The sequence below is a fragment of the Cannabis sativa genome, chromosome 3 (genome assembly GCF_029168945.1).
Source record: "Cannabis sativa cultivar Pink pepper isolate KNU-18-1 chromosome 3, ASM2916894v1, whole genome shotgun sequence".
Lineage (NCBI taxonomy): Eukaryota > Viridiplantae > Streptophyta > Magnoliopsida > Rosales > Cannabaceae > Cannabis > Cannabis sativa.
Window position 1 is genome coordinate 31,722,046 of NC_083603.1, and position 27,489 is coordinate 31,749,534.

Genomic DNA, 27,489 nt, shown 5'->3' on the forward strand with positions numbered 1-27,489 from the left:
AATCGACACTGACATCGAAGGAGATCTTGTATTTCTACAAGATCAAATCTCAACTCATGAGAGGCCATAAAGTGAAGGTGGGTTCTTATATATTGGAGCACCATTCTAAGAGTGTTTGCTATTCATCAAGTTCTACAAAGTGCACGCAGGACTTCTAAGATTACTACTTCTACACTTTTGGCTTCCCACTGAAGAGAGTTCCCACACTCAAGTTAGATCTTAATATAGCAAGTAAGTGTTCCTTCTTTCTCTAAACTTTAAATCTTATTCTCCTTCCAGTTTTTGTAATCTGATACGCCTCTTAAGTCTAATAGATTGTCTTCCTCAATCATCCCTGAATCTAGAGTTGAGGAGAAGTTTAATTTTTATAAGTCCCTATCACCCAAGGACTTAAAAGTGGGCTAGCTCGTGACCACTAAAAATCTTAAAAAAGTGTGCCTCATTGCCCCAAACCAAGAAGTGGACCACATCTCAGTGAATGAAATTGTTTATGAGTCTCTCGAAGGAGATCCAGAAGAGGTAAAAGAGGCCATCACGGTCACAACTGTTGAGGATGCCCTAATTGTTGTGAAGGTCGATGAATAGTGGCTTGCTAATTGGAGGAGACAATTCCCAGAGAGCTTGAGTGATGTTGAAGCAATCACTATCTGCTTCAAGGACACTGTCCCAACTCAGGGTGCTTTGGGAGCAAGTACTTATGGTAGCGGTGAGACTCCCTTGCATATAATTAGAGCTCCCACTTTAGTAGATTTAGATTGTAACACCCTAACTAGCATAGGCGTGTTAGCGTGATTTTAAACGTACTGTGCTGCTCGTTTCTAATCAACGAGATTAATGAAAAACGTGATTAATTAAAATTTGCTTATTTAATTAATAAACTTAAAGTAATACATATATACAATCCTGGGATCCCATTTACAAAATACTTTTTAAAAGTTTGCTACACACATAAACAAAAGTTTGTCGCTAAGCGACTATACAACAACAGCCTCTATGTCCCAAAGATCGTACACTCCAGGCCTAACTGCCCCGACAAGTACAATCTTTACCTGCTCGTTCTCACGACTCTTCAACTTTAGCCTTGCCCTTACCTACACATTAAAATAGCACTGTGAGTCGACAGAGTCAGTAAGAAAAGCATAACATAAACATACAAATAACCCGGGTTATAACCTGGCACCCATACACCCGATCGTAATCCTAATGCCCGTTTCCCTCACGATACTGAGTCTAGAACATTCATACGACAATACTATCGACCATAATGTCAGCCTATACTCAATATGCTAGTCATACTCTAGCCATATTGATGTGACAACATAAATTAGTATTTCAGCCAATATACATTTATCAGTAATCAGTACAACTCTATGTATACTATTACCGCTATCAATGTAATCTAATAGGCATAAACAACATGTACGCTAAACATGTAATAACATATGCATGACATTATACTAATTTTACCTCAATTCCAAATTCAGGTGTTCCGGTCAACCTGAGTGGAACAACTGCTCGGTGAATTATAGGCTCCTTGGCTTAGATCCTCTTAAATTAGCTGGAAACCACAGCAAATTACTACTCAAAAATCAGAACCCTAGTTAGTTCTATAGGGTTTCGAAAAGAGAGAGGAAGCATTTCATAAATTTTTTCTAATTTTGTAAAAAGGAATAAACTTGATTTATTATAAGTTATTTTCCGCCATTATACTCATCAAAATCAGATTAATAAATTACTACAAAGTCCACTAAAGGACAAAAACTTATGGGGCAAAATGACCATTTTGCCCTTCCCACACTAAAAGGGCATGAAAGGCACTTCGGTGTATTTTGGGCAATTCTAAAATCCCAACTATTCTCGATATTTGCAATGTCTAAATTTATTGACCCGCTATACTAAAAATACTAGGATGTGATTCTAATAGCCAAACACTGCGTTCCAATGTTGCTGGGCACAAACATGCAAAAGTTATGAAATTTCTATATATGACATAAAAATGCATTCTGAATTCAAATGGATCCATAAATAATTAATTCAATATTAATAAATAATTTTCATAATTAAGCCCTAATTATCTACTAATTTCTAAATTAAAGCTAAGCGGTCTTTACATAGATGATGTTGACCAACGGGTTTTGACCTATACTTTTTGAAGTTAGATTAGAATAGATATTCTTACAGTGATTTATAGATAAGGTAGATTACATCGTAAGGACTCCTAACCATTTTGTTCCACCAACACATGATCACATTAGAGTGGACCTACGTAGTAATATTTACTTTCCAGGATTCTTCCAGCACGAGACTAACTTAGGTCGAGAGGACATTATCCCTTTTCTAGAGGAAAAGTTAATTATGCTAAGATAAATAGTTTGGATTCTTCTAGTTTATTATTTGATTGCTTGTTCCATTAATTATATTTGACATAATCTTACATAATGTATCTTTTTGTTTGTTTCATGAAGACTAGCCAGCTACATTACATATGGTTCACATAACAGGTTCTTGGATAACATCAACTCTACATCTGAGGAAGTATGTGAGGTGGCTAGGGAAGGCAAGAACAAGGGCATAAAGGGACAAACATCTAGGAGTGGATCTTAAAAGCCACCACCTCTAGCCTTGGTCCAGGAGGCTGCTCCAAAGGTTATAGTCTTAGAAGACAAGTCTACTTCCGCCATTGAACTAACAGGGTTCATTCTGGATGTGGATTGTTGGGTTTTATGCCGTAAATAAAACTTCATTTCAATGTAATCCAGTTTATTCAACATCAATAAAGAAACAGAAGTATTTTTCATTCATTTGTGTATGTTTTGGTTCATGTTATCAATTGCTTTTCAATTTGATTTATAAATTAATTTGAAACCCTTTTAACATACTTGATCCTGTTTATTGTGTTGTCAACACTTTGGAAAGTAAACATTACTATGTGAATAAAGTTTCCTAGATTTATCAGACACAGGGTTTTACTGATATGATAATCTACAACAGAGTTTACTTGCATTTGGAGAAATGCTATGTTCTTTCCAGAGCATTGGTTAAAGTAAAGCTCAGGTTGGGTGCATGGAGTATGCATCGGAAGGGACCGATATTGAACTTTGACTTAGATTTATTAAACTTACCGTAATATCTACTCAAGTCATATCGCTTAGTTGATCCTAGATCAAATGATCTTAATCCTGTTATGATTAGGCTCAATCTCAAGAGGTTATTCGTGTTCTTTGATTTGTTAGTTAAGCCTACTTTTGGGTCAGGGTGATACGTACATTTTGGGAACACGGTAGTGCAATTGAGTGGGAGCGCTAACATAAACATCGAATCTATAGCTTCTATCTGGCGAATAGTAAGTAAAGGATGATCTCCTTCGAGCTTGACCAAACGAAAATAAATGGTGGAGTACTCATTTCACATAAGCTGAAATATCATTTATACGGGGTTAAGTGTTTTAAGGATAAAATACATTGTAGGGTGTAACGGTAATCTAATCCCTTTACAGTGTAGATCATTCATATAGAGGATCATTGATCAAATTAGGATTATAACAATGGATAACTAATGATGTGTCTATATGGTGGAACATATAGAGCATTCTATATACTCAGAGTGCAATTCTACGTTCTATGCGTGGATTCAACGAAGAATTAATAAGTCAGTGAATTTAGGTTATAAATTCTTGATCTGCTTATTGGAAGCTCGGTTACATAGACCCATGGTCCCCCCACTAGCTGAGATAATATTGCTTGTAAGACTCATATAATTGGTTTTAATTAATCAATTATAATTCTCAATTTAGACTATGTCTATTTGTGAATTTTTCACTAAGTAAGGGCGAAATTGTAAAGAAAGAGTTTTAGGGGCATATTTGTTAATTATGATACTTTGTATGGTTCAATTAATAAATATGATAAATGACAATATTATTTAATAATTATTTATAGTTATTAAATAGTTAGAATTGGCATTTAAATGGTTGAATTTGAAAATTGGCGTTTTTGAGAAAATGAGATGCAAAAATGATAAAACTACAAAATTGCAAAAAGTGAGGCCCAAATCCACATTTCCTAGGGCTGGCCACTTTTATAGGGTTTTTCATCTGATATTTTCATTATTTTAATGCCAAATAATTCAAACCTAACCCTAGTGGAATGCTATAAATAGATAGTGAAGGCTTCAGAGAAAAACCTGAGCCTCTCTCTATACCTAGCCGCGAGCTTCTTCTCTTTCTTCTTCCTCTTGAATTTTGAACCACTTAGTGATTAGAGTAGTGCCCACACACAACAAGTGATACCTCAATCATAGTGAGGAAGATCGTGAAGAAAGACATTCAACAAGAAGTTTCAGCACTAAAGAAGGAGAGAAAGAGATCCAGGTTCAAATCTTGATAATACTCTGCGACAGAAAGGATACAAGGGTTAGAGATCTAAACGGAAGGAGTCATATTATTCCGCTGCACCCAATGTAAGGTTTCTCATACTTTATATGTGTTTATTTCATAATCGTTTTAGAAGTTCATATTTAGGGTGTTAATCAACATACTTGTGAGTAGATCGAAGATCCTGGTAAAATAATTTCCAACAACTGGCCTCAGAGCCATGGTAATGTTAGGTTTTATGCCCTAAATAAAATTCCATTCAATGTAATCTATTTTATTCAACATCAAAGAAACAGAAGTATTTTTCATTCATTTGTGTATGTTTTGGTTCACTTTATCGATTTCTTGTCTATTTGATATATAAATTCATCTTAAACCCTTTTCACATACTTGATCCTGTTTATTGTGTTGTCATCACATTGGAAAGTAAACATGACTATGTGAATAAAGTTTCCTAGATTTATCACACACAGGGTTTTACTGATATGATAATCTACAACAAGAGTTTACTTGCATTTGGAGAAATGCTATGTTCTTTCCAGAACATTGGTTAAAGTAAAGCTCAGGTGGGATGCATGGAGTATGCATCGGAAGGACCGATATTGAACTTTGACTTATATTTAATAAAACTTACCCTAAAATCTATTCAAGTCAATATCGCAAAGTTGATCCTAGATCAAATGTTCTTAATCCAGTTATGATTAGGCTCAATCTTGAGAGGCTATTCGTGTTCTTTGATTTGTTAGTTAAGCCTAGTTTCAGGTCAGGGTGATACGTAAATGGTGGATTACTCATTTCACATAAGCTGAAATGTCATTTATACGGGGTCAAGTGTTTTAAGGATAAAATACATAGTAGGATGCTACGGTAATCTAATCCCTTTACAGTGTAGATCATTCATATAGAGGATCATTGATCACATTAGGACTATAACAATGGATAACTAATGATGCGTCTATATGGTGGAACATATAGAGCATTCTATATACTGAGAGTGCAATTCTAAGTTCTATACGTGGATTCAACGAAAAATTAATAAGTTAGTGAATTTTAGTGCTAAATTCTTGATCTACTTATTGGAAGCTCGGTTATATAGACCCATGGTCCCCGCACTAGTTGAGATAATATTGTTTATAAGACTCATGTAATTGGTTTGGATTAATCAATTATAATTCACAAATTAGACTATGTCTATTTGTGAAATTTTCACTAAGTAAGGCGAAATTGTAAAGAAAGAGTTGTTAGGGGCATATTTGTTAATTATGATACTTTGTATGGTTCAATTAATAAATATGATAAATGACAATATTATTTAATAAGTATTTATAGTTATTAAATAGTTAGAATTGGCATTTAAATGGTTGAATTAGAAAATTAGCGTTTTTGAGAAAATCAGATACAAAAGTGTTAAAATTGCAAAATTGCAAAAAGCAATGCCCAAATCCATCAATCCATCGCTGGCCACTTTTTTAGGCATTTTAAACTGATCTTTTCATTATTTTAATGCCAAATAATTCAAACCTAACCCTAGTTGAATGCTATAAATAGGTAGTGAAGGCTTTAGGAAAATTACACTTCTGAATCAGAAAACCTGAGCCTTTCTCTCTCTACCTTCGCCGCCACCCTCTCTCTCTCTTCATCCTTAGAATTTCGAAATTACCTCAGTGATTAGAGTAGTGCCCACACACAGCAAGCAATACCTCAATCATAGTGAGGAAGATCGTGAAGAAAGAGCATCAGCAAAGGAGTTTCAGCATCAAGGATTCAGAGAAAGAGATCCATGTTCAGATCTTGATAATACTATGCTACAGAAAGGATACAAGGGTTAGAGATCTGAACGGAAGGAGTCATTTTATTTCGCTGCAGCCAATGTAAGGTTTCTTAAACTTTATACGTCTTTATTTCATCGTTTTAGAATGTTCATATTTAGGGTGTTAATAAACATACTTGTGAGTAGATCTAAGATCCTGATAAAATAAATTCCAACAGGTAATTGATTTGCTTGCAAGAAATTTGGACTTAAAATGATTTGTTTGATGTTTTGGATGGTATCATGTTGTTTTAAGTGTTGTTTGATGATTGATTGATGTTTGTGAATCTTCGTGAAAATTAATTGAATATCTGTTTCTGGAATTATTTTTATTGGATTGTATGGAAAAAATTAATCAATTTACTTTTTTACAGAACTCAATTTCAATTTAATTTGAATTAGTTATGATTTTTTGAAGTTTCGAAAAATATCAGGGTGACATCACAAGACACGCGCGCTCGGATGGCCTATTTCCTCGGCCAGACGCGTGTTAGGACAAGTTTTGTCCGAACAACACGTGCATGGGGTGTCTGAAACCCCATTCTGGGCGCGGAAATCCTGCTGGATTCCTCCAGCGCCGAGCTTGCTCGGCCGTGCACCCTCCCTAGCGCGCGCGAACAGTATGCAATGTATACTGTCTGTACAGCTCGCAATGTTTTCGTTTTTCTTCGATTTTTCATGCTATTTCATGGATTTAACTTCCGATTTTTTGTCTAGTTTTGTATTTAGACATTTACTATTCCTAATTCAATTCTAAATATCATAATTAAATTAATTTTTTTTTTAAATTAATTCATGATATTAGTGTAATTTGAATTTGAAAATAGTAAATATTTATCTTTTTTTCTTAATTATCTATCTTATTTTTAAATTTGATTATATCTTATCTTATTTTTAAATATAAGGTCAGATTTTAAAATTTTAAATTAAATATATTTTTTTTAAATAATTTGACCTTATTTAAATTTAAAATAAGATAACTATAATTATGATATTTTAAATAGAAGTAAGATATTTTGCTAACTTTTAAATTTTGTTATTTTATTTATTTAAATTAAATCATAAAATCTGAAAAAGATATTTATTTATCTTTTTTATTTTTATTGAATATTTAATTTATAAAATAGCATTAAATTTTTTAAAATTAGTTAGCAAATTTTGAAATGATATTTAGGTTAGTTGAAACCTAATTTTTCAAAATAGGTTTAATTTTAAATATTATTTTTATTAATTTCGAAAGTATATATATATATTTTATTATATTATTATTTTTTTTCGAAAAATAAATATTTTTTTTATTTAATTACTTTTCGAAATTTAATTATTTAAAATTAAATAAATCCTACATCCAACTATCCAGCTAACCTTGTTGCAGGAGTATGTGTTTTAGCTTGTTTGTAAGTTTTATAAAACCTATTATTGCTTGATTGCAAATAGCCATGGTTAACTTGTTGACAGATCCAATGATCTGATTTTAACTCATGGCTCCCTTGGTTAAGTTAATAATTTGTAACAGGTATATTTACAATCTTCTTTCATTTGTGTATGACCTAGCAACATGATAGGACCCATCCAAAGTGTCCCTGTTTGTGCCTATGTGTTTAATTTCATTATAGATGCATATAGGTTAATGTTGCTAAATAAAATATCATAGTTCTTGATAGATTTTATTTAGGCCCATTTAGTTTTTGGGCTTATTCAATTAATAACAGTTGTTCATTTTAAGGTTAAATTCCTCTCTTTTGGGCCTTGTGTGAGAGTTGGGAGCCATAGTAGTGGGTACGACATATTGAACCCAGCCCCCCCTCACATGAACTACCCCAATTGTGAAGGCCCATTTGCCTGATTTGAATAACTGTACTAGGTTAATTAAATTAGTTTAACCTAATAAAATTAATTAGCAACATAATTAATTTCATTTATTTTGAAATTAATTTAAGAAAACCATAGTTTAAAGAATTTTATTCTAAGCTAAACTATATGTATTTTCTTGTATTTAAATAAATATAGAATTATAACCAACTAGATTCTTTCTGAAGCTTAATTTGAATTTTTCATTAAATATTTCTATTTAAGTTGAAAATTAGTTGTCACTAACTAATCAACTTAAATCTGAATATCTTTTGAATTTCAAATTTATAAATTAAGTTGAGGAATTTTAGGAATTGGTTATTAAGATTCTTTAGATATTTTTTTAAGCTGATATTTTTTCAAATATTAACTTAAAATGGAATATTTTCAAATTAAGTGGTTATAACTTAATTATTGATATTTAGTAAATTTTAAATTTAAAAGTATTTAAGTTCTAGATTTTTTCTAATACAACTTAAATTAGATATTTTTTCAAATTTTGTGGAAAAGATACTTAGTCAAATAAGATATTTTCTAGATTGTTATTTCTAGACTACTTATTATTTCTAATATTAAATAGGAAAATATTATACATTGTGAAATTAATTATTTAAGTAATTAATTTTGGTACAATTTATTTTAAGTATATTTTTCCCTAGTATTAAACTAGAGATTAATAATTAAGCCTTCTCTACACTTAATTATTTATTTCTTGAATTTAATACATTTAAAGAAATTGAAAATTAAATATCTAAGTTGATTTTCATCATGATATTTAAATATTTCTTTTTCATGACACTTAATTAAATAGAAAATTAGTTTTAGTCGAAATTTATTTTTTCAACTAAATTTAAATAATTTTCAAAATATATTTTTTTTATTTTATTAATTAATTTTCGATATTGCATTTCATAATGCAATATGATTTTGAATTTATCCTGAAAAATAGATTAAGTTGTAAATTAATTATTTATTTTAATTAATTCTTGGACCAACTTAAATCAATGATTTTTTCATTTATTGATTAATTTAAAATAAATGAATTAAAGTATATTATTAGAAATTGAATTAATTAGTCAAAGGAAAATCTAGATAGGTGATATTTTTGCTTGAAGTATAAGTAATTATTATTTAAGTATTTCGAAAATATAAAGTTTTTATACTATCTTTTTCAAAATACAATAAATATATTCTCATGAAAATTTATTTTGAGTTGCAAATTAATTTAAATTAATACAACTTAAATAATTTTCTTAATATTTATATATCAAAATTACTAGTGAGATGGAAATAATTCAATTTATTTCAATCACCATCTAACTATAATTTTATAATATTAAATTAAATTCTAATTTAGAATTTTCATTCTAAATTCAATATTTAATAAATATATTTTATTATAAATAATAATGAAAATACATTTTAAAGAATGAGCTTTATTATAATTAAGATATTCGATATCCATTGTTGGTTTTACATAGCGTTTGTTTTAGTGAGTAATCCTCCCTAATAGAGGAACGTTCATTAGCAAGTTCGCACTGTTTAATCTCGAAAGATAAGTAGCTTTGTAAGTGTTTTATATGGTATGAATCACCCTAATGGTGGCGACTTTATTTGACTTGCAAAATATGAAACAATGGTAGAAGCTCATAAGATAGAATAGCCTTGACTCTCGCCTAAACGGGACAACGCTGGATTCCAATCTTGATCGAATAAAAGGTTGCTAGAATGTTTAACATTTTAGATGAGCTGACAACTCTATTCAATGGATGGTAGCTTTGACTCTCGCCTAAACGGGACACTGATATCAGTTTGTTGAAAACCTTGGAAATGATTTAGGATTGTATGTTTTAGTATTTTCACTTGTCATTCCTACTTGCTATATGTTTAATAATTTATGAATTGTGTATGAATTTATATTGAACCATGTTATTTTCTGTTATTAAATTGTAGTTTAATTTCGAATCTTCATTGTTGGTCTAACTTGGTTTGTTTATCTAATGAGATAAATCCCTAATGGATTTTCACCATTAGACATACATAATAGTGTTAGATCTCGAAAGATAAATATTGTATATGCGACATCTAGCTGTTCATCAATTGATGACACCTTAGACTAGTATTTTTACAATATGAAACAAGAAGATTTTATAAATAAGATTACTTTGACTCTCGTTAATCGAAGCATCGTTGGATTCTTATTTATAATCGAAGTTATCCTAATTCCTCTTAGCTTATTCATTTAGAATTAGCACAATAAGATATCATTGGATGAATGGTCTATATATATCATTTCATGTCATTCTATTTTTTTCTTAAGAAATTGAATGACATTTTTGATTATTTTCCCGAAATTCAATCCCAAAATGATATGAATTCTCAATCTTAAATATCTCCTACTTGTATGGGCAAATCTGACTTAGAGTTTAAATTAGTAGTGGTGGTCCAAGAAGAATTACTCATTATATTTGGTATAAATTTAAGTCTTTGACTTTAATTTTAGATTCCAAACAAAAATTTTCTTATATTTCTAATTCCAGGATGCAATACAGTTACACTTTCACAAGTGTTTAATAACCATTTTCTATCATTGGTTTCAAACTGTATGGAATATGAGTTTAATATTCTGTGACCAGGATCCACTTGCACTATTCTATGAACTCATTGAAGTAACTAAACCTAAATCATCAAAAAGACACAACCACAATTTTATTAATCTATGGCATTTGTATCTTGTTCATAGTGGTTTTGACAAGATCAATCTCTGCAAAGAGTTAAATATACCTATATCCACTGAAAGTTGTTCATCTCATTCGTAGATGGACGTACATTCAAGGGTGGATATGAGTTTTTCGTTGTATTCTTAAAACGATCACTCTAGATTATACCTAATGCAAAGAAATTGGAAATGTTTGAAAAATTTCATAAATTTCTAGCAATGGTTAAAACCATTAAGGTAAGTGTTTAAAGATCTTGCGAACTGATAGGTGTTGGGTTTTATGCCCTAAATAAAACTCATTTCAATATAATCAGATTTACTTATTAATATAGATCAGAAATAACATTTAATGTTGCATGGTTCACATGATTTATTTCATGATTATATGTACATAATGTATAAATTCATCTGAAACCCTTTTCACATACTTGATCCTGTTTATTGTGCTGTCAACACATTGGAAAGTAAACATGACTATGTGAATAAAGTTTCCTACATTTATCAGACACAGGGTTTTACTGATATGATAATCTACAACAGAGTTTACTTGCATTTGGAGAAATGCTATGTTCTTTCCAGAGCATTGGTTAAAGTAAAGCTCAGGTTGGATGCATGGAGTATGCATCGGAAGGGACCGATATTGAACTTTGACTTAGATTTATTAAACTTACCGTAATATCTATTCAAGTCAATATCGCCTAGTTGATCCTAGATCAAATGATCTTAATCCTGATATGATTAGGCTCAATCTTGAAAGGCTATTCGTGTTCTTTGATTTGTTAGTTAAGCCTACTTTTAGGTCAGGGTGATACGTACATTTTGGGAACACAGTAGTGCAATTGAGTGGGAGCGCTAGCATAAACATGGAATCTATAGCTTCTATCTGGCGAATAGTAAGCAAAGGATGATCTCCTTCGAGCTTGACCAAACAAACATAAATGGTGGAGTACTCATTTCACACAAGCTGAAATATCATTTATACGGGGTCAAATGTTTTAAGGATAAAATACATTGTAGGGTGTAACGGTAATTTAATCCCATTACAGTGTAGATCATTGATATAGAGGATCATTGATCACATTAGGATTATAACAATGGATAACTAATGATGTGTCTATATGGTGGAACATATAGAGCATTCTATATACTGAGAGTGCAATTCTAAGTTCTATGCGTGGATTCAACGAAGAATTAATAAGTTAGTGAATTTTAGTGCTAAATTCTTGATCTACTTATTGGAAGCTCGGTTATATAGACCCATGGTCCCCCCACTAGTTGAGATAATATTGCTTGTAAGACTCATGTAATTGGTTTTGATTAATCAATTATAATTCTCAAATTAGACTATGTCTATTTGTGAATTTTTCACTAAGTAAGGGCGAAATTGTAAAGAAAGAGTTTATAGGGGCATATTTGTTAATTATGATACTTTGTATGGTTCAATTGATAAATATGATAAATGCCAATATTATTTAATAATTATTTATAGTTATTAAATAGTTAGAATTGGCATTTAAATGGTTGAATTAGAAAATTGGCGTTTTTGAGAAAATCAGATGCAGAAAAGAGAAAACTGCAAAATTGCAAAAAGTGAGGCCCAAATCCACTAAGCATGGCCAGCCACTTTTGTAGGCAATTTAAACTGATATTTTTATTATTTTAATGCCAAATAATTCAAACCTAACCCTAGTGGAATGCTATAAATAGATAGTGAAGGCTTCAGTAAATTTACACCAAAATTTCTACACTTTTCTTCTGACACTTCTGAATTAGAAAAAACTGAGCCTTCTCTCTCCCTATCTTTGGCCGAACCCACTCTCTCTTTCTTCCCTCTCAAATTTCGAAAATCTTAGTGTGAGAGTAGTGCCCACACACAGCAAGTGATACCTCAATCATAGTGAGGAAGATCGTGAAGAAAGACTTTCAGCAAGAAGGAGGTTTCTGCATCAAAGATTCAGAGAAAGAGATCCAGGTTCAGATATTGATAATGCTCTGCTACAGAAAGGAATCAAGGGCTAGATATCTGAACGGAAGGAGTCATTATATTCCGCTGCACCCAATGTAAGGTTTCCTAAACTTTATATGTGTTTATTTCATCGTTTTTGAAAGTTCATATTTAGGGTGTTAATAAACATACTTGTGAGTAGATCTAAGATCCTGGTAAAATAATTTCCAACAACTGGCCTCAGAGCCATGGTAATTGATTTACTTGCAAGAAATTTGGACTTTAAAACGATTGTTTGTTTGTTTTTGGATGGTATCATGTTGTATTAAGCAAGTTACTTTTTTACAGAACTCAATTTCGATTTAATTTGAATTAGTTATGATTTTTTGAAGATTCGAAAAAATCGGAGCTGTGCTGAAATTTTCCTGCGATCGCGAAAACTGTCCGTACAGCTCACAATTTTTTCGTTTTTCTTCGTTTTTTCATGCTTTTTCATGGAATTAACTTCCGATTTTTTGTGTAGTTCTATATTTATACTATTACTATTCCTAATTCAATTCTAATTATCATTTTGAATTAATTTAATATTTTTTAAATTTAATTCAAGATATTAGTGTAATTTGAATTTGAAAATAGTTACTATCTATCTTTTTGCTTAATTATCTATCTTATTTTTAAATTTGATTACATCTTATCTTATTTTTAAATTTAAGGTCAGATTTTAAATTTTTTAAATTATTTTTTTTTTAAATAATTTGACATTATGTAAATTTAAAATAAGATAACTATAATCATGTAATTTTAAAAAGGTGTAAGATATTTTGCTAACTTTTAAAATTTGTTATTTTATTTATTTAAATTACATTTAAAATCTGAAAAAGATATTCATTTATCTTTTTTTAATTTTTTATTTAATTTTTATTTATAAAATAACATTTAAATTTTAAAAGTAGTTAGCAAATTTTGAAATGATATTTAGGTTGGTTGAAACCTAATTTTTCAAAATTGAAGGTTTAATTTTAATTTTTTTTTTAAATTTCGAAATTTTTTAAATTTTATTACAAAAATAAATTTTTATTTATTTAATTAATTATTTTTCGAAATTATTTATTTAAATTAAATAAATCCTACATCCAACTATCCAGCTAAGCTTGTTGCAGGAGTATGTGTTTTAGCTTGTGTGTAAGTTTTCAAAACCTATTATTACTTGATTGCAAATAGCCATGGTTACTTTTTGCCAGATCTCATGATCTGATGGCTCCCTTGGTCAAGTTAATAATTTGTAACATGTATATTTACAATCTTCTTTCATCTGTGTATGACCTAGCAACATGATAGGACACATCCAAAGTGTGCCTGTGTGAGCCTATGTGTTTAATTTTATTATAGATGCATATAGGTTGTTGTTGCTAAAATATATTATCATAGTTCTTGATAGAATTTATTTAGGCCCATTTAGTTTTTGGGCCTATATGATTAATAACAGTTGTTCTTATTAAGGTTAAATTCCTCTCTTTTGGGCCTTGTGTGAGAGTTGGGAGCCATAGTAGTGGGTACGACATACTGAACCCAGCACCCCCTCACATGAACCACCCCAATTGTGAAGGCCCATTTGCCTGATTTGAATAACTCTACTAGGTTAATTAAACTAGTTTAACCTAATAAAATTGATTAGCAACATAATTAATTTTATTTATTTTGAAATTAATTTAAGAAAATTATAGTTTAAAGAATTCCTTATTCTAAGCTAAACTATATGTATTTTCTTGTATTTAATTAAATATAGAATTATAACCATCTAGATTCTTTCTGGAGCTTAATTTAAAATTTTCATTAAATATTCCTATTTAAGTTGATATTTAGTTATCTACAACTAACCAACTTAAATCTGAATATCTTTTGAATTTCAAATTTCAAAAGTAAGTTGAGGAATTTTAGGCATTGGTTATTAAGATTTTTTAGATATTTTTTAAGTTAATATTTTTTCGAATATTAACTTAAAATGAAATATTTTAGATATTTTTTAAGTTAATATCTTTTCGAATATTAACTTAAAATGAAATATTTTCAAATTGAGTGGTTACAACTTAATTTTTGATATTTAATTAAATTTAAATTTGAAAAATATTTAGGTTCTAGATTTTTTCTAATACAACCTAAATTAGATATTTTTTCAAATTTTGTGGAAAAGATACTTAGTCAAATAAGATATTTTCTAGATAGTTATTTCTATACTACTTATTATTTCTAATATTTAAAAGGAAAATATTATACATTGTGAAATTAATTTTTTATATAATTAATTTTGGTACAATTTATTTTAAGTATATTTTTCCTAGTATTAAACTAGAGATTAATAATTAAGTCTTCTCTACACTTAATTATTTATTTCTTGAATTTAATTAACTTGAAAATTAAATATCTAAGTTGATTTTCATCATGATACTTAAATATTTCTTTTTCATGACACTTAATTAAATAGAAAATTATTTTTAGTTGAAATTTATTTTTTCAACTAAATTTAAATAACTTTCAAAATATATTTTTTCTTTATTTTATTAATCAAATTTCGAAATTTCGTTTTTTTAAATGCTGGAATTTTGAATTTTATTTGAAAAATAGATTAAAGTTGTAAATTATTTATTTTAATTTTGGACCAACTTAAATCAATGATTTTTTCATTTATTGATTAATTTAAAATAAATTGAATTAGAGTATATTATTAGAAATTGAATTAATTAGTCAAAGGAAAATCTAGATAGATGATATTTTTGCTTGAAGTATTTTTCTAGTGTATTTAATTAAATAGAAAATTAATATTTAAGTTGATTTTCATCATCATACTTAAATATTTGAAATTTTTCTTATACATATTTAATTAAATAGGAAAATTATATTTTTTGTTGTAAATTAATTTTATTAATTAATTTTGGGCCAACATTAAATTAGAATAATTTTCCGAGGATTTATTTTTTATTTTAATATGCAATTTCGAAAATTGTATTCTTAAATACTCTAATTTTTCGAAATGCAATATATATTTATGGAAAATTAAATTTGAGTTGTAAATTAATTTAAATTAATTTTGTAACAACTTAAATTTAATATTTTTCTAAATATTTATTGGAAATTATTACTAAGAAGGAAATAATTCATGTTATTTTCTTATCCATCTAAGTAAAATTTATAAATATTAAATTAAAATTTATATTTAGAATTTTTCATTCTAAAGTGGAAATTTTAATTAAATAAATATATATTTAAAATAAATAGAATAAATAAAGAGAATCAAAGAAAATACAACTCATTTTAAATAATGAGTTTTATTATTAAGATATTCGATCTCCATTGTGGGTTTTACACCGCGTTTGTTTTAGTGAGTAATCCTCCCTAATGGAGGAACGTTCATTAGCAATTTCGCACCGTTTAACCTCGCATGATAAGTAGTTTGTAAGTGTTTTTATGGTATAGATTACCCTAATGGTGGCGACCATACTTGACTTGCAAATTATGAAACAATGGTGGAAGCTCATAAGATAGATTGCCTTGACTCTCGCCTAAACGGGACAACGCTAAATTCCAATCTTGATCGAATAAAAGGTTGCTAGAATGGTTATCATTTTAGATGAGCTGACAACTCTATTCAATGGATGATGCTTTGACTCTCGCCTAAACGGGACACTGTATCAGTTTGTTGAAAAACCTTGGAAATTATTTAGGATTGTATGTTTTAGTATTTTCACTCATCATTCCTACTTGCTATATGCTTATAATTTCTGAATTGTGTATGAATTTATATTGAACCATGTTATTTTCTGTTATTAAGTTGTAGTTTAATTTCGAATCTTCATTGCTGGTCTAACATGTTTGTTTTTCTAATGAGTAAATCCCTAATGGATTTTCACCATTAGACATACATAATAGTGTAAGATCTCGAAAGATAAATATTGTATATGAAACATCTGGGTGTTCATCAATTGATGACACCTTAGACTAGTATTTTTACAATATGAAACAAGAAGATTGTATAAATAAGATTACTTTGACTTTCGCTAATCGAAGCATCGTTGGATTCTTATTTTAAACGAAATTATCCTAATTCGTCTTAGCTTATTCATTTCGAACTAGCTTCAAAACATATCATTGGATGAATGGTCTATAAATCATTTCATGTCATTAAATTTTCTCTTCAAAAATTAAATGATGCATATGATTATAATCCCGAAATTCTATTCCCAATTGATATAAATCCTCAATCTTAGAAATCTCCTACTTGTATGGGCAAATCTGACTTAGAGTTTGTCTTAGTAGTGGTGGTCCAAGATAGAATTACTCATTATATTTGGTATAAATTTAAGTCTTTGACTTTAATTTTAGATTCCAAATATAAATTTTCTTATATTTCTAATTCCAGAATACAATACAGTTACACTTTCTCAAGTGTTTAATATCCATCTTCTATTAATGGATTAAAACTGTATGGAATATGAGTTAGGTATCCTGTGACCAAGATCCACTTGCAGTATTCTAAGAACTCTTTGATGTAACTAAACCTATGTCATCAATAGACACTACCACATTTTTTTTTAATCTATGGCATTTGTATCTTGTTCATAGTGGATTTGACAAGATCAATCTCTGCAAAGAGTTAATATGCCTATATCCACTGAAAGTAGTTCATCTCATTCGCAGATGGATGTACATTCAGGGGTGGATATGAGTTTTTCGTTGTATTCTTAAAACGATAACTCTAGATTATACCTTTTAGCAAAGAAATTTGAAATGTTTGAAAAATTTCATTAATTTCTAGCAATGGTTAAAACCATTAAGGTAAGTGGTTAAAGATCTTGCGAACTGATAGGGGTGGAGAAATAGTTAGTAGATATGCAGTTCAAAGATCATTAAATTGATTTTTGAATTATATCCAAACTTACCTCCCCAGAAATTTCGAGTTGCATATTGATTATTAGTTACTAGTTGTTGCCTAAATCCTTCTATGGTAATACAATTTCAGAATGATGTAATGGTTGTATACTTAATGTAAATCATTACTAGATTCATGGATGACCTAATCAAAATCTTAAGAAAAGCTAGAACTGTTAACCATGGTTTGTTAGCTATTCTAAGTGATTAGGGGTGGACCATCCCATTGTCAATAGATAAGAAAGTGTTTGTTCAAACAAATACTACTTTTCTAAGATAATGACTAAGTCTGAAAACAAGTAGCAAATAAAGGAGATATTTTTCTTGATTCCAAAAGTGTTCTATCATCTTATATAACATATGATGATCCCACTGTCTCTGTTGTCTTGTCACAACCGAAGAGATCAATACTAGTCTAAGGTGTCATCAATTGATGAACAGCTAGATGTTGCATATACAATATTTATCTTTCGAGATCTTACACTATTATGTATGTCTAATGGTGATAATCCATTAGGGATTTATCTCATTAGAAAAACACACATGTTAGACCAACAATGAAGATTCGAAATTAAACTACAATTTAATAACAGATAATAACATGGTTCAATAGAAATTCATACACAATTCAGAAATTATAAGCATATAGCAAGTAGGAATGACAAGTGAAAATACTAAAACTTACAATCCTAAATGATTTCCAAGGTTTTTCAACAAACTGATACAGTGTCCCGTTTAGGCGAGAGTCAAAGCATCATCCATTGAATAGAGTTGTCAGCTCATCTAAAATGATAAACATTCTAGCAACCTTTTATTCGATCAAGATTGGAATTCAGCGTTGTCCCGTTTAGGCGAGAGTCAAGGCAATTCTATCTTATGAGCTTCCACCATTGTTTCATAATTTGCAAGTCAAGTATGGTCGCCACCATTAGGGTGATCTATACCATACAAAACACTTACAAACTACTTATCATTCGAGATTAAACGGTGCGAAATTACTAATGAACGTTCCTCCATTAGGGAGGATTACTCACTAAAACAAATGCGGTGTAAAACCCACAATGGAGATCGAATATCTTAATAATAATCAAGCTCATTATTTAAAGTGAGTTGTATTTTCTTTGATTCTCTTTATTTAATTTATTTATTTCAAATATTTATTTATTTAAAATTTCCAATTTAGAATGAAAAATTCTAAATATAAATTTTAATTTAATATTTATAAATTTTACTTAGATGGATATGAAAATAACATGAATTATTTCCATCTTAGTAATAATTTCCAATAAATATTTAGAAAAATATTCAATTTAAGTTGTTACAAAATTAATTTAAATTAATTTACAACTCAAATTTAATTTTCTATAAATATATATTGCATTTCGAAAAATTAAAGTATTCTAGGACACAATTTTCGAAAATGCATGTTAAAATAAAAAATTAATCCTGGAAAAATTATTCTAATTTAATGTTGGCCCAAAATTAATTTACAACAAAAAAAAATAATTTTCCTATTTAATTAAATATATAAGAAAAATTTCAAATATTTAAGTATGATGATGAAAATCAACTTAAATATTAATTTTCTATTTAATTAAATACACTAGAAAAATACTTCAAGCAAAAATATCATCTATCTAGATTTTCCTTTGACTAATTAATTCAATTTCTAATAATATACTTTAATTCAATTTATTTTTAAATTAATCAATTAATGAAAAAATCATTTATTTAAGTTGGTCCAAAATTAATTGAAATAAATAATTAATTTACAACTTAATCTATTTTTCAAGATAAAATTTGAAATTCCAGCATTTAAGAAATGCAATTTCAAAATTTGATTAATAAAATAAAGAAAAAATATATTTTGAAAATTATTTAAATTTAGTTGAAAAAATAAATTTCAACTAAAAATAATTTTCTATTTAATTAAGTGTCATGAAAAAGAAATATTTAAGTATCATGATGAAAATCAACTTAGATATTTAATTTTTCAAATTAATTAAATGTATTAAATTCAAGAAATAAATAATTAAGTGTAGAGAAGGCTTAATTATTAATCTCTAGTTTAATACTAGGAATAAATATACTTAAAATAAATTGTACCAAAATTAATTATTTAAATCATTAATTTCACAATTTATAGTATTTTCCTATTTAATATTAGAAATAATAAGTAGTCTAGAAATAACTATCTAGAAAATATCTTATTTGACTAAGTATCTTTTCCACAAAAATTTGAAAAATATTTAATTTAAGTTGTATTAGAAAAAATCTAGAACTTAAATATTTTCAAATTTAAATTTAATTAAATATCAAAAATTAAGTTGTAACCACTTAATTTGAAAATATTCCATTTTAAGTTAATATTCGAAAAGATATTAACTTAAAAAATATCTAAAGAATCTTAATAACCAATGCCTAAAATTCCTCAACTTAATTTTTAAATTTTAAATCCAAAAGATATTCAGATTTAAGTTGGTTAGTTGTAGATAACTAAATATCAACTTAAATAGGAATATTTAATGAAAAATTTAAATTAAGCTCCAGAAAGAATCTAGATGGTTATAATTCTATATTTAATTAAATATAAGAAAATACATATAGTTTAGCTTAGAATAAAAAATTCTTTAAACTATAATTTTCTTAAATTAATTTCAAAATAAATGAAATTAATTATGTTGCTAATCAATTTTATTAGGTTAAACTAGTTTAATTAACTTAGTACAGTTATTCAAATCAGGCAAATGGGCCTTCACAATTGGGGTGGTTCATGTGAGGGGGTGCTGGGTTCAGTATGTCGTACCCACTACTATGGCTCCCAACTCTCACACAAAGCCCAAAAGAGAGGAATTTAAACTTTAAAATGAACAACTGTTATTAATTGAATATGCCCAAAAACTAAATGGGCCTAAATAAATTCTATCAAGACCTATGATAATTTATTTTAGCAACAACAACCTATATGCATCTATAATAAAATTAAACACATAGACTCTGTAACACCCTAACTAACATAGGCGTATTACGTGATTTTTAAAGATGCTGTGCAGCTCGTTGCTAATCAACGAGGTTTATGGAAAAACGTGATTAATTAAAATTTTGCTTTTTAATTAAATTTATAAAACAATATTACAAAAGACTCGGGATCCCGATTATAAAATTATTTACAAAACGATTTAACTGTTTAACTGATATTACAGCCTCGCTGTCCCGATGATCGTACGCTCCAGGCCTAACCGCCCCGACATGTACAATCTTCACGAGCTCGCTCACGGCCCATCAGCTTTAGCCTTGCCTTTACCTACACATAAACGTAAAACTGTGAGTCGACAGACTCAGTAAGAAAAGCATAATAATACTCATACATAATCCCGGTTATGATCAGACGCCCATACCCCTGATCATAACCCTAACTGCCGTGTCCAACACGATACTAAGTCCCGCTACTGCCGTGTCCGACACGGTACTGAGCCACTACTGCCATGTCCAACATGGTACTGAGTTTTGAACGTTCATAGGGACGGTACTATTGACAACTATCCTCCTGATCGGTCGAACCGGTCATACTCCGGCTGCTGGTCATACTCCAGCTTGTACCGACGGGATACGTCAATAGTACGGAACCACCAACCAAGTGTCAGCCTGATCGGTCAAACCGGTCATACTCCGGCTGCTGGTCATACTCCAGCCTGTACTGACGTGACAGGGTTGGATGGTTCGAAGCCAACATACATAACTAATATAATCTAATAGGCTTCCTACATGCACGCTAAACATGTAATCTACATATGCATACTGTTATACTAATCTTACCTGGATTCTGAATTCAGGTGTGCCGGTCAACCTGAGTGGAACTAACAGCTCGGTGGATTACAGGCTCCTAAACCGTAAAAATCAAAACACCGATAAGTGACACGCTAAATCACAACGGGGACAAAGGTTTTAAAACCAAACTTAATCTACTGTAACTTAATACAAAAATACCCCCAAACTAGCAGAGAACAAACTGTCTGATAACCCGAAACTAGCACGAAACGGAAAGTTGAGAAAAACCGGTTTCTCACCCTGCTGCAAAATCCGGGTAACCGGTTTTACACGCAGTGTAAAACCGATTTTACCCAGAAAAACCTCAAAATTCAATTCTCCAACCAAAACGTTTCCAAACTCAACCAAACTTTCCAGACCTTCTAATTAGACCCTAATAAACATTTTCCAAGTGATAAAACAAAGCTTCATGCACAAAATCAAAATCCACCATTAAAGCTCCAAGCTTTGAGTTCAAAACTCAAACTTGGTTAAATCCCTCTAACATGCATTCAAACCTGGTTAATTCTACTTAAATATGCATGATTAAGCTTCTGAAAACAACTAAAAATATCATCAACATCACAGCAACAGAATCTAACCAATTTTCTTTGAAAACCATATTTTGAGCTAAAAATTCCAAACTTGAGCAAAGCAATTAACATTCATTACTAACAACCTAAATAACCACAAATTAACATGCTTAAATCTCAGAAACAACAACAAGATTTCAGCAGCAACAATATCAAAGATTCAAGCATGCATCAACTATTTTCATCATAAATTTCAAGAAAAACAAGGTAAGAAACTAAAACAAAGAAATACCTCAATGAAAATCACTTTGATCTTGCTAAACAACTAGAATCAACCAAGCAAAACCCAGCCCTTTGCACAGCCACAACCAGCCGAAAAGAGAGAGAGGGAAAAGAGAGAGAAAGCTTTTCCAATTTTTTTCTAATTTTTAACTTAGTAATTTTTTTGATAAAATGACATCAACTCACATTACATAAACCTTATTCAAGCCAATTAAACACATAAAATAAACATCTATTTCATTTAATAAACTCGCATAAGACAAAACACTAATGGGACAAAAAGACCATTTTGCCCCTCCACCAAAAAACCACATAAATCATACTAAAGGGGTATTTTTGGGAAATTCTAAATTCCCGGCCATTCCCGACATTCCCAATGTTTAATAAACGGTCCTAAACTACTAACATACTAAGTTGTGATTTCTACTGAGCCAAACGCCGGGTTCCAAAATACCGGGCACCGGAAATGCAAAATATGAAAACTACTGAATGACATAGCAATGCATTTCTGAATTCCATAAATAACAGTATAATAAATTATTTAAATGGCTATAAATAATTTCCATAATTAATCATAAACACTGCTAATTTCCAAAATAACTAAGCGGGCTTTACAACTATCCCCCCCTTAAAAGGATTTCGTCCCCGAAATCTAACCTGAATAACTCTGGATATTGAGCTCTCATATCTGACTCTAGCTCCCAGGTGGCTTCCTCCCCCTTGCTATTTTTCCAGAGAACTTTGACCAATGCTATGGTCTTATTCCGAAGGACTTTATCCTTTCTATCCAGGATCTGCACTGGCTGTTCCTCATAAGTCATGTCTGGCTGTAGCTTAAGACTCTCATAACTGAGTATATGAGAGGGATCTGAGACGTATTTTCTCAACATCGAGACATGGAATACGTTGTGAACTGCTGATAAGGCTGGAGGCAATGCTAACCGATATGCCACTTGGTCTATCTTCTCGAGAATCTCGAAAGGTCCTATAAATCTAGGGCATAACTTGCCTCTTTTCCTGAAACGTTTAATCCCCTTCATCGGAGATACCCGTAAAAACACATGGTCCCCTACTTGGAACTCAACATCTCTACGTTTCGGATCTGCGTAACTCTTCTGTCTGCTCTGTGAGGCAAGCATTCTAGCTTTTATCTTCTCTATTGCCTCATTGGTCCGTTGCACTGACTCTGGACCTAGGTATTTTCTCTCCCCTGTCTCATCCCAGTGGATAGGAGATCTACATTTCCTACCGTATAACAGTTCATAGGGAGCCATCCCTATCGTACTCTGATAACTGTTGTTGTAAGAAAATTCTATGAACGGTAGATACTTATTCCATGAGCCTTCAAAGTCCATAACACAGGCTCTCAACATGTCCTCCAATATCTAAATTGTCCTTTAGGACTGACCATCTGTCTGAGGATGGAATGCTGTACTAAATTTCAGCTTGGTACCCATTGCTCGCTGCAAACTCTGCCAAAATTTGGAGGTAAACTTCGGATCCCTGTCCGAAACTATGGACTTCGGTACCCCGTGAAGTCTCACTATCTCTTTGACATACAACTCTGCCAACTGATCCACTGAAAATGTTGTTCTAACCGGCAGAAAATGAGCAGATTTCGTAAATCGGTCCACCACTACCCAGATGGAATCAAATAAACCCGTGGTCCTAGGTAACCCGACCACAAAATCCATCGTAATATCTTCCCATTTCCATTCTGGTAGGGTTAGAGGCTGCAACAACCCTGCTGGTCTCTGATGTTCAGCCTTAATCTGCTGACAAGTGAGGCATCTCGATACGAATTCTACCAAATTCTTCTTCATACCGCTCCACCAGAAGTACGGTTTCAAATCTTATTACATCTTAGTGGTGCCGGGATGTAGAGAATACGGGGTAGAATGAGCCTCCTCAAAGATCTCGTTCCTGAGTTCCACGCTATTCGGAACACAAACCCTAGCTTTATACAAAAGCATCCCGCTGTCTGACACTGAAAAGTCTTTGGCTTGACCAGCCAACACCTCATCTCGGATCTTCACTAACTCTAGATCCGTCATCTGAGCGACTTTTATTCTTTCCAACAGATCAGATTGCAGCGTTAAGTTGTGAAGCTGACCTACCACAAACTCAATGCTGGATCTAACCATATCCTCTGCTAGCTGAGGTGAAATCTTAACCATACTAGCTACTTGCCCGGGACCCTTTGTGCTCAGGGCATCGGCCACTACATTGGCTTTTCCGGGGTGATAGAGGATCTCACAATCGTAATCCTTCACTAATTCCAACCAACGCCTTTGTCTCATATTCAAATCCTTCTGAGTAAAGAAATACTTGAGACTTTTATGGTCGGTATAGATCTCACACTTCTCCCCGTAAAGATAATCCCGCCAAATCTTCAATGCGAAAACCACCGCGGCCAACTCTAGGTCATGAGTCGGGTATCGCTGTTCATAATCCTTTAACTGACGGGAGGCATAAGCGATGACCCGATCGGCTTGCATCAATACACACCCCAAACCCTGTTTGGATGCGTCACAATAAACTACGAACTTCTCTTTATCCGAAGGCAAAGCTAGCACAGGAGCGGTAATCAACCTCTGCTTCAGCTCCTGGAAACTAGCTTCGCACTTGTCTGACCAAATAAATCGCTGATTCTTCTTTGTAAGCTCGGTTAGGGGCATTGAAATTTTAGAGAACCCTTCGACGAACCTACGGTAGTACCCAGCTAAACCTAAGAAGCTTTTGATCTCTGTCACTGTCTTCGGTCTCGGCCAATCCCTGACGGATTCAATCTTCCCGGGATCTACCTTGATCCCATCTTCGCTCACAATGTGCCCTAGGAAGGACACCTGAGATAGCCAGAACTCGCATTTCTTGAACTTGGCATAAAGCTTATGTTCTCGAAGCCGTTGCAGTACCATCTGAAGATGTAACTCATGCTCCTCTTCTAATTGAGAGTACACGAGGATGTCGTCGATAAACACAATCACACAGATATCGAGGAAATCCTTGAATACTCTATTCATCAGGTCCATGAATGCTGCAGGAGCATTGGTTAGTCCGAATGACATAACCAGAAACTCGTAATGTCCATACCTAGTGCGGAAAGCCGTCTTCGGAATGTCCTCCTCTCGAATTCTCAACTGATGATAACCCGAACGGAGATCGATCTTAGAAAAGACCGTCTTCCCTTGAAGCTGGTCGAACAAATCATCGATCCTAGGTAATGGATATTTATTCTTCACCGTCAGCTTGTTCAATTCTCTGTAGTCGATGCACATCCTCATAGATCCATCCTTCTTCTTGACGAATAAAACCGGGGCTCCCCAGGGTGACACACTGGGCCGAATGAACCCTATGTCAAGCAACCCTTGGAGCTGAATCTTTAATTCCTTAAGTTCAGCTGCAGCCATTCTATACGGGGCTTTAGAAACCGGTTCCACCTCTGGTGCCAAGTCTATCACGAAGTCAATCTCCCGCTGAGGTGGTAACCCTGGAAGTTCTTCGCGAAAAACATCCAAAAATTCCCGAACCACCTTGATATCCTCTGGCCGAATGGTATCTGGCCGAGTGGTGTCCACCACCACGGCCAGTAACCCTAAACAACCGCCGTGCAACAATTCTCTAGCTGACATAGCTGAGATCACCGGGATCCGAGATCCCTGAACTGAACCAACAAACACAAATGGTTCTTCACTTTTCGGTTGGAAGACCACCATCTTCCTTTTACAGTCAATACTCGCCGAATATTTAGATAGGAAATCCATTCTTAAAATAATATCGAATTCGACTAAACTCATCTCTATCAGATCAGCACTTAACTCTCTACCATCTATCCTGATCGGCATAGACCTAATCCACCTATTGGAGATAACCAATTCTCCGCCAGGTAAAAGGGTTCCAAACCCTGATTCATATCTATCATACGGTCTACCAAATTTACTAAAGACTCTGGCCGCCACATAAGAATGTGTAGCCCCAGAATCAAACAGCACTGAATATAGTGAGTTGTTAATAGAAAGCTGACCTGTGACAACTGATGGGCTGGCATCTGCATCAGCCTAAGTAATAGCGAATAGCCTGGCTAGAGTGGGTATCGCTGGAGCTCTCGGTGCCTCTGATCGGAGCTGGGGACAGTCCCTCTTGAAGTGTCCGGGCATGCCACAATGAAAGCATCCCTGACCTTTGCACTCACCCCGATGGTGCCTCTTGTAGCTAGGGCACTCGGGATAGGAGAATCGGGTCTCAGTACCACCAGGACGACTCCCTCTGTTCTGGTTCCCTCGGAACCTCTTGTTCTGACTCGAGCCACCGGAAGCAGTGGGTGCTCTCTTCCTCTGATCAATGGCCCAACCACTACTCCCCCTACTGAAGCCTGATGCTGGAGGGGTAGGAGCCCCGCCACTCACCGGAGTACTGGCTGACTCTGACATGCACCCAACTGCGCCCTCAGCAAGCAGTGCCTTCTCCACCATCTGAGCATAGGTGGTGCTGTCGTCTGTGGTAATCATCAAGTCATGCCTGATCTTGGCATTCAACCCGTCAAGATACTTCTCCTTCTTGCTGAAGTCGGTCGGCACAATTCCCGAGGCTAACCTCGCCAACCGGTCAAACTGAGTAGTATACTCAGTGACGCTCATGTTCTCACGCTGGGTCAGGTGAGCGAACTCTTTCCTCTTGGTGCTTCTGACCGCCTCATTGTAGTACTTCGCATTGAAGAGTTCCTGGAACCTTTCCCAGGTCATGGTGGTGAAGTCATGGATCTGAGACACCATGTCCCAACAGACCAGAGCGTCCTCCTGGAACTGGAATGTGGCGCACACCACTCTGTCGTTACCGGTGACACCCATGAAGTTCAGAATCTTGGTGATCACCGTCAGCCACTGCTCGGCTTTCATCACGTCCGGACCTCCCAGGAAAACCGGAGGTGCTTGCTTCCGGAACCGTTCGTACAAGGGTTCCAATCTATGGGCCGCCACCACTATCTCGGCCTGGGCAGCAGGGGCAGGTGCCACTGGAACTACGGGCACTAGAACTGCAGGAGCACCCTGCTGTCTCAACCTCTGAATCTCGAGGTCTTGCTCTTCGATCCGGGCTTGCATTTCCGCAAACCGTAACTCCCAATTCTGGGCTCCCTGATCGGCTGGGGGAGCCTAGGCAGCCTGTGGTGGGTTCTCATCACCTCGACCACGTGCCCTGCCTCGGGGACCTCTACCTCGGCCCCTAACAGGTGGGGGAAACTGAGCTCCC